Below are 16,127 nucleotides of genomic sequence, written 5' to 3' on the forward strand. Positions count from 1 at the left end.
GGAACTTATGCATGAAATAGCATTGAATTCCTCGTTTGCAGATTGGATACCTTTCAACCGATTAAGTCTCACCTGCTACAGCTGTTAGCACTTGACTAGAAAGTGTCTTTCCTTCATGGCCTGTCACTCTTCAAGAGAGATCCTTCCCTTTTGTTCATAATCTCTGCACAGCATTGCTTTCTCTTTGTTAGATGGATCACTTCTCCAGAATTCACAATCTTTAATAAACACACCATCAACAAAATGCTTTCATCTTTCCTTTAGATTTTGTAACATCTCTAGAAATTATTTTTCTCCTTCTGCATGCTTTGCATAAACTTGTCAGCAAATCTGTTTACATCATTCTCAAGGAGCTAAAGTTTTTACTTTTTTTTTTTTTTTTTTTTAATCTTTGTTCTTCTCCCAGCTCAGTAACTATTCATCAGATGACTTGCACTCTTTGGCACTGTTTTTTTAACCACTCACCATGACAATTGAATTGATCGTACATATGCTCAGGGCTCAGACATCCTACTGCTATCATCAGCATAAAAGCAAAAATCTAATATATGGGGTTTTATTATATGCAAAATACCTATAGCAGAGTTTTAAATTCAGTCTTTAGCTTTACCATTGTGTTATACATTGACATAATCCAATATCCCCATGCAAAATACCTGTCATTTGTATTATATGTTAAAATGTATACGTTAAAAGATTATATGTTTCATAAGAATTCTGCTTCGTATTGCAAGTATGTCATCTGTTGATGAACAAAAATATATCAGTACAGTGTATCAATACATGGATGAAATACCCTTTCTCACTCATACTTGGTTTGGGAAATCAGATTTTTATTGATCTATCAGCATCTGTAAAACAAGATCCCATAGGAGACCCATTCATAGCCACTTGTGGTTACTCAAAAAAAGTAATTGTGTCTGACATACCATTTGGGTGCCGGAGCCCTTACCTGGGACCTTACTTAGTCTTGTCCCAAGGAAACCTGGTGGGTTTCCTTCACATCACCACCACGTGCTTGTCTTAGGGAATGCACAAACACACTAATATAAGATGGCCTCACCATGCTCATCTTACAATTTAATTATGAGAGTCAAGAGCAGATCTTAAGAGTTTCAAACAGAGGACCACAAAGGTAAATACCCAACACTGAGAAGCAGGAACCTAATCTACACAGTAGTGAAATTTGTTAGTACCCATCCAATGTGTGTCAGAAAGATGGCCTGCTGGCAGAATATGAGCAGGGATGTTGAAGAAAATTTGAATATTACAGCTTTTCTCAAAAGAAATATCAGGCCAGAATTTCGGTACTTGTGTAAGATCCAGAGGTCTGCCTGGGGACTCAGAGCCTTCAGAAGTAATGAAGACGAAACCCTGATTTTAAGGTGTAGCAGGCCTTTTGGAAGCTCACAGGTTTGAACTGCGGTTTTCATGTTATAGCCCAAATCCATCCCATTCAAGATTAGATGCTGATATCAGGTGAGCAAATTAGGATATAGCGGTAAGGTGGTAAGTAGCTCAGGGAAAGAGAGGATACTGTCGGGGGGGAGATGAAATTGAGGAGCAGCTGAGGTCACTTGGCCTGTTCAGCCTGGAGAAGAGGAGGCTGAGGGGGGACCTCATTGCAGTCTACAACTTCCTCGTGAGGGGGAGTGGAGAGCCAGGTGACTTGTTCTCTGTTATCACCAGTGTCAGGACCCGCGGGAAGGGTGTTAAGCTGAGGCAGGGGAAGTTTAGGCTGGACATCAGGAAGAGGTTCTTCTCCGAGAGGGTGGTTGCACACTGGAATAGGCTCCCCAGTGAAGTAGTCACGGCACCAAGCCTGTTGGAGTTTAAGAAGTGATTGGACTGTGCACTTAGTCACATGGACTAAACTTTTGGGCAGACCTGTGCGGTGCTAGGAGCTGGACTTGATGATCCTCATGGGTCCCTTCCAACTCGGGATGTTCTATGATTCTGTGATTCTATGATTCTATGAGCAAATTGGGATATAGCGGTAAGGTGGCAAGTAGCTCAGGGAAAGGGAGGAGACTATCAGGGTGGAGCTGAAATTGAAGCAGCCCTGAAACAACTGCTGGAGCTGCTTGCCTGGCCAAGAGGGAACTACAGATAACTATGCTCCAAATTCTGATGCTTCGTTTAAGTGCCAAAAAATCCATAAAGTAAGCTCAAGGCTCAAGTCTAGGAGCTCTGTCTTAAGTCCCAAGGCAGAGAGTCTTCTTCAGAGGCTGTACACTGATCAGAGAGAGCTGCATTTTTAAAACTTTGGTCAAAATGAGTGATTATGTCTGAACAATATGTTCAGGTGCCAGAGCCTGTGCCTGGGAAGTGGTGCGCCTGTGGTCTCACTCCACTCACGGGCCTGGTGGGTTTCCTTCACATCGCCACTAGGTGCGCACGACGCAGTGAGGTGGGGTGGCTGCACACTGGCCCATTTTGGAGAGCAGAGAAGTACATTTAATCGTCCTTTTCTCTTGGGACACACAATCCAAAACAGGTCTCAGATACTAATTAGGCAGCCAGTAGTACTTGAAACTATAACCTGTTGTGAGGCTATTAATAACGAAGCTGGAGCTTTCTTACTAGTACTAAAATATTTATTTATTTTTATACATTTTAATTGCTGCTAACCATTATTTTAAAATAGTAGACAGCAGCTAAAGTTTTAAATCAACAACACAAACTCAAATAGTTGCTGCAGTTCATTATTAGCTTGGAAGAAAACAGAGCAACGATTATTTCCCTAATTGTCCTTAAAGTCATTATTACATATGCAAGTACAATTTGGTACTCTCCAGAGTCTTTCCCTCATTACACTGTGTGATTCACTAAATTACACGATTGTGATTAGTGCAGCAATCGGTGTCCAAGTGGTATCAGGCAACTACTGGGCTCCTTTTGCGGAGGTCAATTTAATTACATTGTGCATGACAGAAACCAGGCCAACTGAGTATTGCCTTTGCCACCAGCAATTGACACCTGAGTGTTAATGAGCTGGTAATTAAGAGTTGGCACAGACAGGCACATTTTAGTGTTTGGGACTGGGATTACCATATGCTTCAATGCTTCTCTGCTAAAAGCCTGAAGTTATTCATTTTCTAAAATATACAGGATTTTAAAATAAAAGCAAATTATTGCATTTCCAAATAACAAGCAAGAAAACACTTTTAATCAGGACTGAGTGCTGACTCTCATGAACTTCTGAGAAATCCTCTCTTTCTACTCATAATCTTTTTGCCAGCATTTTATTTTTTGTAATACATGTTTACCAATACATGCTCACACTAGACTTGCTTATAATCAAGGGGATGTTTTGAAGTTTATTTAAAAGTAAACAATCATTGTTATTAATTTTACCATAGTTTGGCCTAGAAAATTTAATCAGAGCTAAATCCATATTGAAAGAGCTTTCTTACAATTTATAAATCAATGCAGTATCTTTCTCAAAGAAGAGAATAAACAAAGTTGAAAAACAGTAACAGACATGCATTTTATTAATAAAAGCCTACACATACAGAAACAGTACTTGTATATTTCCTGTTTTTGTGTTGATTTCCCTGAGCTGTTCCAGTATCTTTGAGAGTCCTGACTATTGTAACTCACTATTATTAAAATGAAATCTTGAGGTCCAGACCCTTCACAATATAGCTTTATAGAAAAATCATACATCTCCGCATTTCTAAACATCCTGGATGCAAATTCTCTAATTATTGATATAATTAATGATAATGATATTGGTTTTAACATTCTGGGAAGGTTTTCTCAGACAACCAATAATTACCAGTGTTTCAAGCTCTTCTTAGAAAAGCAAAGAGAGTGTCTTTGTCTGCAGTATGTTACCTACATAACATGAAAAGAAAGGTGAAAGGGGTGGCTGCTTTTGCAGAAGTTGCTGTGGGAGAATAAAGGAAGCTCATCTGGAGTGGTTTTCCCAGGGCCTTTATGCTACTTTGAAAACAACCTCTAGATACAGTCTAAATTTATGAAGAAGAAAGAAGAAACTGAGGAAGGAGACTGAGTTTAAGGAGAACCAAAAAGTGAGTGGCATGAAAGAGAGAGTATGATGACAAGTTGGAGGGGAAGACGACTGGAAAATGAGAAAGAGAGAGAAGGAAAAGCTATATGGTAGAGAAACCGCCTCTGAAACATAACCCCCGAAAACACAATCCCAGGAAAACTAGGAAGAGAGTATGAATCTGTATGGTAGGGAAACCACCTCTGAAACATAATCCCAGAAAAGCAGTGTTACAAGTACACGATTAAGTTGCAAATATTCAAATTTTAATTTATTATAATTTTCCTCAAGTCCTGTAACTATATGAGGCTCACCTTTAAATTAAAGAAAAAATATATTTTTCGGAGAGATTTTAAACCAAGTATGTAAAGCAAGTAAGGTAAATTAAAAATACTCTAATGATTTGTAGGCATTTTAAGAGGTTTGATGAGGTTAATACTCTATGTTCAGTGTAAGGAATATTATGAATCAACTGCTTTCTGTGAGCCAGCATATATAACATTTGTGGCTACAATTCCTGTATCTCAAATCTTACTGTATAATAGAGCAGTATGATGCAGTCAAAGCAAAACAATTTTATGCAGTTCATTATCAATTTATAGCGATTTCTTTTTTTTCTTTTTTTTTTTTTTTTTCTGAAGACCTCTTGATAGATTTACCTATTTAAAAGGCCTCTTCTATATCTCTTTCATGATGTTTTTAGCAAGTGATGTTTCTACAGACCGCTCCTTCCTCAAGAGCTGGCAGCAGCCCACAGGGAGGAAGGTGGGGAAGCTCTCCAGCCCTTCAAAGCTCACTTAAACAAGTGGGCCTTGCAGCATGCCTTTAGGTCAATAAGGTGCAGGATAGCACACCAGGAGAGAGCAAGCTTTGAAGATGTGGGCCCCTTGTAACAGCTACGTTGTTTCATAGGTGAAGACTGATTCAGTACAGTGGCTTAGACAATTTTCCATTGGCTTTACAAATCCACAGACTGTTCACATCAGATGAAAAATGTATTAACTACTGAATCTAAGTTGTGGGATTTACTTCTAATTTTCTTCTTTCGAGGAGTTTGCTTTTTTCTGCGGAATCCTCTGTAGGACATATAGCCTTTTATATGCAGATTGCTATAATTATGCTTTGAAATAGCTTTCAATTCCCAGTGGCTTAAACTGAGAACATGAAAGGGCAAATGTTACGCTGAGCTGAAGGATATGAAAGTGGCACGTACATCAATCTAAAATGAGATATAGGGACGAACAGCTCTTTACACAGGGACGCCAGCTCTTGACAGCTTATTGAAGGATCTCTGCAGCCACGGAGGCTGTCTTGGGTAGCATGAAAGTGCTGCCTGGGGATAGCTTATCAGCTTATATTTTTCTTTTTAATACCAAAAGGTGAATCAGTGCTACACACGGTGGGAGGAACAGGCCGCTGTGGAAGCTGTCATCCTCCCCACTGCTGACCAGTACTGCCTCACGGCTCCTGAAGAGAAAAACAGAAACACAATATTTGTGATATAATTAAAGTATAAAGAGAGAGAGCCCCATGAGGCCCAGGGCCTGAGGCCAGGCGGTCCCCACTGTGGCTGGACAAGCCTGGTGGTAAGGGGCCAAGGAACAGCTGGGGCTCAGACATGGGCCCCTCAGCGCGCTTTTCCCTTGGGAAGAAGATGTGGGAAGCCAATAAAGCAGACCCTGCCTCCTTGCTAGGTGAGATGGGGTTTGCAGGAAAGTGTGAGGGGCCCAGGGGCCTGGCCTGCTCTGCAGGAGCAGCTCCCAGCTGCCCTCCATGGAGGGCCCACATGGGGGCTGCCAGCCCGTCACCATGGCTGCACCAGCTCCTCCACACCCCTGTGCTGCCTTTGCTCATCTTCATCACCGCTTCACCTGCCATAAAGCCCACAGCCATGTGTTGACTTTTTTATTAATTTATCTAAGATTGAGTGATCCTGCAAATGATAGTGTGGGCCTCTGTTTTCCACACACCGTGGTGGTCTTCCTGGCATGCCCAGGGCTGAGGCAGCAGGGCAAGAGGAATGGGAAATGTACACAAAACTATTCCAGGTGCCGTTATTTTATCAGCGTTAAAATAAATAAATATTACATTGGAAAAGTAGTTACCGATCCGTTATTGAAAAGTCATGCAATATTTTTCCTGTGAATGGAAATACAGCAGGTTCTTTTATATGTAAAGTGTTTTCTTGTGTGTATATTTTAATGCAGCCAGCTAAATTATGTGCATATATATTCCATTTTTGTTTAAAATGCATTGTCTACAGAATTGGTGGTTTTCTTCTTTTTCTTTTTTTTTTTTCATTCATGTGCACGTAGGAGGGATTTGCATTCAGATCCTTGAAAACAACACTTGAAGGCTTTTTAAAATTAATTCGTTGAGTCGTACAGAAATACAAAGTGTGGGGATCATCCTGAACCTCCCGGGCTCTCCTGTTTTCACCAGGACACCCCGAGTCCTCACCTAGCTCCCGGGCAGGGAAGTGGCGTGGCCAGGAGGAGCAGGGGGGCTGCGGGGAAGCTGTTGAAGGGGTGAAAAGGCTGCCATCGAGCCAGGGCTCCTCTAACGTAGCAAAAACTCCTCTCAGGCAGGTGTTGGCGATTAGCCGGTGCTGCTGCAAGGCACGGAGGAGCGGCCCGGCCCGGCCCGGCGGTAGGAGGGGGGGGGGGGCTGCAGCATGGGCAGCGCCGCCGGGGCGGATGTGAGCCCTCAGGGCTGTTTTGCAAAAGGGTGAAAGCGCGTTGAGGGGGTGTTAAATTTGGGGGAGGAAAGGGTCAGGAAGGAGTACGATGTCCCTGTTTGGTGTGTGGAGTTTTGTGAGACCGGAAAAGTCTTATGGGCTGCAGGTTTCGGTTTGGGACAGTGCTGCCACTGCATGTGTCTGCTGCAGGTGAGTGGGACCTGGCTTTGTTGCTGAAGCCTTTGGCTTTTACACGAGGTGGCTTTGTTTTAAATAAAAATAGGTTAGACAGTAAAAACAGTCTGGCCTAACGCATGTTAGGTCAAGGCAAACTGCTTCAGCCGGGCTGACCTCATGTGCTGAAAATAAGGTGTTGGGGGGAGGCTCTCAGGGGGCTGTAAATGCAGATTAGCTAATATACTCCAAAGGCCTCAAGGAAAACCCTGTCCTTAGGAGAGAGTCAAAAAAAAAAAAAGTCAAAACAAACAAAGCAAAAAAAACCCAGATGATGATGTACTGCATTAAGGGGCAGGGGATGGGCTTGGAGTGCTGTAGGGCTGTTTCTGAATGTTACTGTAGATGCATTTACCTTCAAGCCTGTACCGGGAATTGGACCTCAGTATTTTTTTTTTTTTTGGTTGATTGGCAGAAACCTATCTCTGTTCTGTTCTTATTGATATTACACTGAAAATAGAGGCATAATAAATAATGAAGTAGAGCTGAGTAAAAACAATACATACTTTGGAGATAATACTTTCTGAATCTTGAAATTATTTGTATATCCTGATGAAAGCTTTTTTTTTTTTTTTTTTTTAAAAGAGTGAAACAATGGTAGATTTGTTTTGACGAAGCACCGAATGAAACCATTTCAGAACCTTGCTCTGCACCAGTCAAGTGGCGGGGGCAGCTGTGTGCAAATAATTTAGGAAATATTCCTCCTGTCCCCCCCTTTTTTTTTTTCCATTCTACCTCAATTAAAAATCTCTACCTTGTCCTAGCTAGCCAGTTTGAAAACTTTAATGGATAGGCCAGCTGAAAACCTTAATTTTCTTTCAGTATGTGAAAATGGACTATTTGTGTTCAGAGGTTATAAAGCGAAAAAAGAGAAAACTTTATGTATATTAGCATTTGGTTATATAATAGCTAGATGTGTTTAACAGTAACTGGATTTTCTGTTAGTTTTGTATGTCTTGAAGAGAACTGTAGTAGTTACAGATGTTTGAGAGGTTTAGAAATGTTACAAATATTCAGAATGCTACTCTATGATAGATATGCTGTGTAGAGTAGCTCACCAAACTGTTTTGATTGCACACTCCTGTCATTTAAAAATGTTTTGAGCACAAACTTCCAATATTTGTATACCTATTTATGAGCTACATACATTTGCTACATACTAATGTGTTACGTACATTATAAAAAATAAAATAGGAAGAAGATGAGATGATGGTGCACTAAACACTACTTACTTCATTTAGTAATGGATCAAAAATATTTTTCTGCTGCATCCTGGTGGATTGTCTTGCCCACTCCCAGGGCTCTGCATAACCCACTTTGGAGACCACTGGTTTACAGCATCTTTATAGTTGACTGACTAAAGAAACCAACTTTGGGAGTATGGTAAAAGTAAGCGATAATGTCACTTGAAGCAAGAGTTCTTACTACTGTAGAGTTCATTGTTCTATTTCAAACATCCTCTTTTTCCTTCACCCTTTCTCTGTATTCAAATTCTTCACTAGGTTATCAGTTTCATGAGGTTAAATATCCTAATTCAAATACCCTGGCAGTGAGAACTGAATTTGGCTGAGCTGTGGAGATACTTAATGAACTTAGTTATACCCTTTGCTGATACCCTTTGCTATGGTTATTATCTTGCAACTGCTTCCAGAGTTCAAGTTTTGAGAAAGCTGAGAAAGTTTTAATGAAGTTCTTAAATAGCAGCAGTAGCTGAGAACTTGGATATTTAAAGCTTTTGACAGGATCTGGAGATCAAGACCTATTAATTTATGGGAAATCAGACACAAATTTGTATATTGAAGTTCATGCATATGTTCCACTGTCTTTTTTTATGTTGTAGTTCGTTTCTCAAGTGAAAGCTTTTCAGCAGTGGAAAAAAGTGATGAGAACGTCAGTATGAACAATTCATTTTCTTCTCTATAACGGCCAAATTTCAGGCAGTGGGAAGCAAGAGGGAACTTAATGAGAAGTCTGATTTAGCTGATAAGATCTTCTATCTTAAAAATTACTTGGTGTAGGCAGTGGGATTGTCTTTTTGCTTTTAGTGAAGGAAATAATTTAAAAAACAAAAGTTGTCCTTAGTCCACATCTTCAGAAAATTACATGAAAATCCTCAAGGAAATGAGAAAGCAGCAGGACATATATTCTCATTCTGAAAGCGAGTCCTTGCTCTCAACAGGCAGGCATGCAATAACGTTGTATATCCTATCACATGAAGATGATACGTTTATCAGTATTTAGGAATAATGACATGTTCATCAGCTTATTGGTCCTGTAACCTCATGGAGAATTTATCTTGTGTCCAATGTGTACTTCAAATGGCTAAACTCAAAAAAGGGGAGATAATGCATATCCACGCTTTAATGCAGCGCAGTGTGGGAAGTCCTTGAGCTAGCTGGGATGAGAGAGTTGCAGATGCCTCCAACGTTAGGTCATCCCTCAGGCAGTAGTGTTCTCTGTTCGTGTTTAGTTGAATATATCACTGCAGAATTTTTGTGTGTCAGTGTGTATGTGAATCTCATTTTGGGGTTCATAATTTAACTTTTATTCATTACTTAGGAAACCTGGAAAACAAAGTTCTGATTTGGGCAATTATATGACAAGCTGGCATCAAGTGTTCAGGTAGTGTTGTAGATAGTACGAGGCTAAATATGCAAAGAACAGTTTAAGTGAAGGCTCAGTGGTAACGCATTCAGGGTGGTGTGGTGTGTTTAGCTGATCAGGTGAGCCGAACAGCCTATGTTAAGTTGTGGCTGGATGGGGAAGAGGAACAGTTACAATATCCTGGCTGCTGCGGTATGATTTGTTGTGTTCGACTTCATCTGGAAAGGAAAAGAGGCAGAAATTGCTGCTTTCCTAGCATGCTCAGGCTGAGGAAGGTTCTGGTGAGAACAATGAAGTAGTGAACCAGTGAGATGTGCAGCAAGGAGAGATCCTGCTTTCAGCAGGGAACTGCTGGCCAAGCCTGACTTCAGGAGTGATGAAAGATTTTACGGAGACCCAAGAGAGGGTTGTCTGATGTTTGCTCAACCTGGGGAAGTGCTGAAAGCTGTTGGACTGGCAGCCAGGAATGGGAGGGACCCCTTCCCGTATTTGAGATGTGAGCAGTGGGAGGGTGACATCCATCCTCCGTCAGCAGATTTTTTTTTAATCTGATCACCCACTGGATTTAAGATTTCTCTGTTTATGCACATCTTGCAAAATTATGTTGTAGAGCATTCTAATAAAACACTGTCTGAGACTGTAAGCCTGTTCTCTTTGAAGAAGAGGCATAAAAAGATCAGTCAGTCACCCTTCCAAGACTTGTTGAGCTGAAGTCTCAGTATGATTCTAAACTTTGTTTCAACCTGAACTCCTTCATTTAAAGTAGTAATAGAGAATAAATTTGAATGAAGGAGAAGAGGCAGAAGACAATTTCTTTGAATAAGAAATGTCAACTTTTAAACTTCAAAGTTGAAAATGCTTGACCATTTAGTTCTTGATACAGGGTTTTTGTGTTGTCTTCTGATGCATAGAAATCTTTTTTCTTTAGTTAAGAATGCGTGCGGAGTTGTCTCTTCCAAATCAGTCTATTTAATTCATAGAGGGTAAGGTGTCTGAACTTGTCTGATCAAAGTAACCTCGCTCAATTTGAAATAAATTGTATTCCATACTGCTGTTTTTATAGTGCCTAGTTATTGTTGTTGCATACAATAAACCAACTGTCTGCAAGTCTTTTTCTGTGAACACTCCTTTAATCATACTGGGGAGAAAGTAATTCTTCTAATACTCCTTTTGCCTAATGTATATATTTTGTATATTTTTACATGTAATATTTATATTACAAACAAACATGTCTTTGGAAGATTCAAGAAGTGATTTAGTGGTTACAACTCTTATCCCCCTTCAGGTTGTTGAGACTGCTTTATTTTAGACTTGTTTGGTGGATGATATACTGCTGGTTGTGTAGGTTGCATCTCACTATACAGTAATTTCTGTGCAGTATTCTTTACAGTATTTCTTTGAAAACCCATGCTTAAGAAATGACCATGAAGAAAAGAAGGTAGATACTAAGACTTAAAACTCTTAATTAATTGTCCTTTTACAAGAAATTAAACTAAGAGCTGGTAAGGACCACTTGCAGTGTGATATCTGTGGGTATGAACACTGGTGGTCTGAGTTCTGGGGAATGCCAGTAATCTGCCTGTACCAGAAATAGTGGGGCCAGCAGGACTAGGGACGTGATTTTTCCCCTTGTATGTGGCACTGGGGAGACCACATCTCAAACATTATTCAGTTTTGGGCTCCTCACAATATCCTCAAGAAGGATATTGAGTCGCTTGGGCTGTGCACAGAAGAGCAATGGAGCTGGTGAAGGGACTAGAAAACAAGGCTTATGAGGAACAGCTGAGGGAGCTGGGGATTGTTGGTGTGGAGAAGAGGAGGCTCAGGAGAGACCTCATTGCTCTCTCCCAACTACCTGCAAGGAGGTCCCAGCAGGGAGTGTTGGTCTCTTTTCTCGTGGGACAAGCTTCTGTAAAGAAACTGTCTAAAATTGCTCCAGGGAGGTTTAGGTTGGATATTTGGAGAACTTATTCATGGAAAGGGCAGACAAGCATTGGAAAAGGCTGCCCTGGGAAGTGGTAGAGTCCCCATCCTTGGATGTATTTGAGACGTCTGGACATGGCACTAGGGGATGTGGTTTAATGATGGGACTCAGTAGGTCAGGTTGATCGTTGAACTTAGTGATCTTGCAGGTCTTTTTGCAGCTGAAATGATTCTATGATTCTAACTAATTTCATAACAAGTCACCAAGCAACTTTCAGACCTTGTCCCAATGTCTCAAGCATTCCTAAAATTTAGGATGCTGGCCTGTAGCACATGCTGTGCTGTTCATCCCTTGAACTTTCCGTTTCTTGCAGACGCTATAGTATAAATCAGAAGAGGCTGGATTTTGAGGACTGAAGTAATACCCTCATAATTTTACTATTATTAGACTGACTTACATAGACAGAAAAAATAGATATGCAAACTCACAAATTGTGCCCCCATCCATTCTGATCTCTTCTCACTGTTCTTTAACAACAATAAGCTTATATCTAAATCTGGGGTCTTGAACCCCCCTCCCATTAAGTTCCTTTCATCTCTCTTATCCTCTTTTGCTTTTGGCAGAATATTGCAAAACATGCTTCGTTTTTGTTTGACTTGTAAGGAGTGATTAGGTTTGACACGGGAGCTGTGTCTGTAGTGAGAGGCAAGAATCAGAAGGCATCCATTGATCCACAAACCAGACCTCCACTTTTTTTTTCCTCCTATTTGCATGTGTCACTGTATAGGTTAAGAAAATAGCCTCTGCAGATTTGCTGAGAAACGTACAGGGTTGTCAAATGTCCACAACTTGCTTTGTTTCACCCTTCAGCAGGTTGGGAAGTGTTCTGTTGATTTAGGCATCTCGGTAGGTGAGCTGTGGTATTCAGTGATGCAGATCCTGGACTAAGACCCTGTGAAGAAACTTAAGTGCATTTGCATGCCAAGTGAGAGAAACATACTTTGAGGTTTCACATGTAGCTCTACCTTGAAGAAGCAGAAATAAAATGCTGCATAATAAATTAGAAGATCCCTAAAATCTCTACAGCTCTGAGAACATGAGAGACTACAGCCATTTGGATTAGCACCACTCCTCTTTGTGAAGAACCCTGACTCTGAAAAATCATGGAGCCATTACACGCTTTGTGTCTGGGAAGGATAGAGTTACATGGATTTGTTTTGTCAGCATCCAGGGCAAGCAGCCCTGTCTTGTGCTTTGTGACTGCCGGGGATTAAATCATACCCTGCCTTCTTGAGTCTCGCATATGTCTGCCTGTGGTGGTTTGAGGGATGTCACTCCTTTGAGCGCCTGCCTTCTCCTAGCTCACTCCCCTAGCACTCAGACTGGTGCGTGGTTGGATGACGGTTGCTGTTTTCTTCTTTCTGTGAAGAGATGGATGTGAAATGACTTTTCATATGCAAATTTGGGCATGACAGTGAAGAATTAGAATGAATGAGTAGGTGATCTTGGAGGTCTTTTCCAACCGAAATGATTCTCTGATTCTGTGAATTGCTTCTGAGCTCTGCAATAAATATGATAATTAAACAACAATTATCTTATGGATGGGGGAGAGCTGGAAGAAAAATTGTTAGTCTAGATGGGAAATTACATCCCATTTTCCCCTGCAACACTATAGGTTAAGCAGACAAATAATGCCTGGCTGTGGATCCCTTGTGTCCTTTGTCATAATCCCAGAACAAGTCAAGTGAAGAAGCTCATCCAGCATGTTCTTTGATTGACCTGATACGTAGCTTCTGTTCAGCTTGATGGTGGCAGTTTGGACAATATCTTTTTTTTTTTTTTTTTAATATAGCTTGCTTTCAGTGCTAGTTAATCTTTCAAAACTCTTAGTTTTGGAAAATAAATTTTATAAAACAAGTGGAAAAGTGAAGCTCCTCTCAGTGAGTGTTCCGGACTGACTCCAATGGATATCTACAGAAGACATGAAAGCTAACCAGATGAGTGCTTGATAAAGTCTCTTTTTTCCATGGATTTTGTTACATATTTGATGAAAAATGAGAAGATAACACTTGTCTGCTTAATCAGCTGAATCTTGATTAATGCTTAGTGGAAGGAACTAAACCTTCAGAATGTTGTCCTTGAAGGGAGGAGAAAAAAAGAAGTGGTGAGCTTCATTCCCTGCAGTGGGGATATGAACTGTAACTAGCAGGGCTCACAAAATAGTTAAAAGTCAAGAAATAAGAGAGCTAAGAGTAAAGTGTACACGGTCTCAATTACACAATTTCAGAATGTATTTGCACATAAGCAATGCTATTGTGTTGGGGGGAGGAAGCAATCCTGATGCCATGTATTCATTCAGTTTGTTCTTAACTCTTGAGGCATCTGAAGAACCTGAACCCTCATACTATCACTGTGTATATTGCATTTGGAGTTCAGTGTTTCGTTTCTGATACAATTTTGAATTACATAGTTTTGAAATGTGTTTTAGCTGAATATGTTTTGAACTGCATCACTTCTGAAGAGAGAAATAAATGATTACTATAGCTTAAGAGTATGAAAGCCTCATACTGGGACAAAGAGGAAAGCACTAATGTGCGCAGAACTAGTGTAAATATCTAACGTTGCAGAACAATTAGGAATGTACTTAGTTCTAAAATGCTTTCTATCCCAGAAGATGCGCTGGATTGAAAGAAGTTGCAATTTATTTAGTGTGACAGAACAAAAATGCACCTGCTGCTGAAAACTGAAGGTGGAAGTACAGAATGGATGGATGATATTTAATGAACAGTAGCTGTGTATTATTGAACATCAGAAAAGGATCTATATAGTCAGATTAAAGACAGATGACCTTTTTAGAGTTTAGTTAACCTTTTGGTCACTTTTGAGAGTTATCACTTATAAAGATAAAGGTCAAGCTACAGCTTGGTCTTCATATATAATCTTCTTCCTGGGCAGAAAGGTATGCTTCTCTCAGTTCTGTTTTCCTAAGGAGAGGTAAAAGTTGTTCAGTGTAACAAGAGTAGTGGGGAACAAAACTCTTTATTTTGACACTGAATAAAAAAAAATAAAATCGGAGGGGGAATCCCCTTATATGAAACAGTGGGTCCCTGATCTTTAATCTTTTCAATATCTTCCTGTTTAGTATATGAAAATATTTCACAGTATTTTTAACAAATTGTTGCAGTACCTCTCAAATCAATACATTATGCAAACTTGTACCAAGTAGCCTTCGTTTTTAAAAATAGCTGTCAGTGGGAAGGAAGACAAACTATTGCACTCCAGAACTACAAAATAAAAAACAAGCAAACAAACACAAAGAGCAAAAAAAGCCACTGCAGTAATTGTATTGCAGATATCTACAGATTAATAGGAGCTCAAATGCCTGTTCCTGATCAGCTACCCCTTTGTGGACTTGGCATTTTTTTTTTACAACCACACTAAGGAAGGCCCTGGCTGGTCCTTTACTAGGAAACCTGTCCAGCAATTGCTAATTGCCTGACAGGTAATTTACTGTGTTCTTTTTCTTTCTTTCTTTACTTTTTTTTTTGTATCCTGTAGTTAAACGTGGGTAAAATTGGAAGGCTTCTTTAGGCAGCTGTTGGACTAATTTCAGCACTTAAGTTACTGTGTTACAAAATAGAGCGTATTCTGCCCATCTGTAAGGCTTTTCTTTTCCAGCTACCCTTATTTAGCTGATGTAGTTAGGATCAAAGTTAAATGAATTTTTGCATCGTGCAGGAAATGCATGGGCAAAACCACAAATATATGACTAGGTATGCGGGCATTTGTCTTTGTGGTTTCAGTGGAAGCTTAATTCACTCCGGCAGAGAGCTATTTCACAACAAAGGAAAAGGGGCTCTGGGTGAGAAAAAAAACAAAGCTGCCTCCTGTTCTCTCTGCTGCCTCTCATGAGGGTAGCAGGAAGGGAAAATGGGCTTGGAGGACTGTCAGTACTTCTGAACACATGGACTTCATAGAAAATAAACACCTGTTCTGTAAGTGCAAGGAATGAAATATTTGCCGATGACCACTTCTCTTTTTTTTTTTTTTCTGGCAGTTTAACTTAACATTTGCAGTGATCAGATAAGTCTTATGCTGAAATTAATTTCAGTTAAAGCTTTTGGAAAGATTCAAGTTGAGCAGAAAAATAATTCCTCTACCATCCTCCTTGGAACATGATGTAGACTAGGACTCTGTGTGTTACACAAGAATTAGCCAAATGAAGGTGTTCCCCTGGAGGGAGGGAAAAAAAAAAAAAAACAACAAACCAAAAAAACCCACCCCAAACAAACATTACTTGACAGGTATGTAAAATAAATAAAAATGATACTTGTACAGACTGCGTGCTTGTGTACACACCGACTCCTTGCAGAACTAGAGATACAGTGCATAGTGCATGAATAATGGAGTTTAAGAAAGGATTGAGGGCTCTTTGCTCCAGTCAGTCATTAACAAGGCTGACTAAGAAAGACGTGATTGTCTTTCCATTGGATCTAACTGGTCCCTGTACCAGATCCAAGTAAGGATCTTTCTACCCTGCTGCCTGAGAGCTTGCAACATTTACCGGGGAGTTGTAAGGAGTACAAAGTATGTATCACCTGGGCTTCACGCTGCTACGTGTCACCAGCATTTAGCCATCTGGAAGCTGTATCTGGGCAGTCATGTTGTAAGGG

At 40.3% G+C, this 16,127-nt stretch overlaps 1 long non-coding RNA gene across 1 annotated transcript in view; it reads left to right on the forward strand.

Moving 5' to 3' along the window:
* The first annotated feature begins 6,314 nt into the window (after window positions 1-6,314).
* LOC106040981 (uncharacterized) overlaps window positions 6,315-16,127 on the forward strand; it is a 77,286-nt gene continuing 67,473 nt past the window's right edge. Inside the window, exon 1 of the long non-coding RNA XR_001210193.3 lies at window positions 6,315-6,902. This is a non-coding gene — a long non-coding RNA (uncharacterized lncRNA). The remainder of the gene's footprint in view (window positions 6,903-16,127) is intronic.

Source organism: Anser cygnoides, chromosome 4 (genome assembly GCF_040182565.1).
Source record: "Anser cygnoides isolate HZ-2024a breed goose chromosome 4, Taihu_goose_T2T_genome, whole genome shotgun sequence".
Taxonomy (NCBI): domain Eukaryota; kingdom Metazoa; phylum Chordata; class Aves; order Anseriformes; family Anatidae; genus Anser; species Anser cygnoides.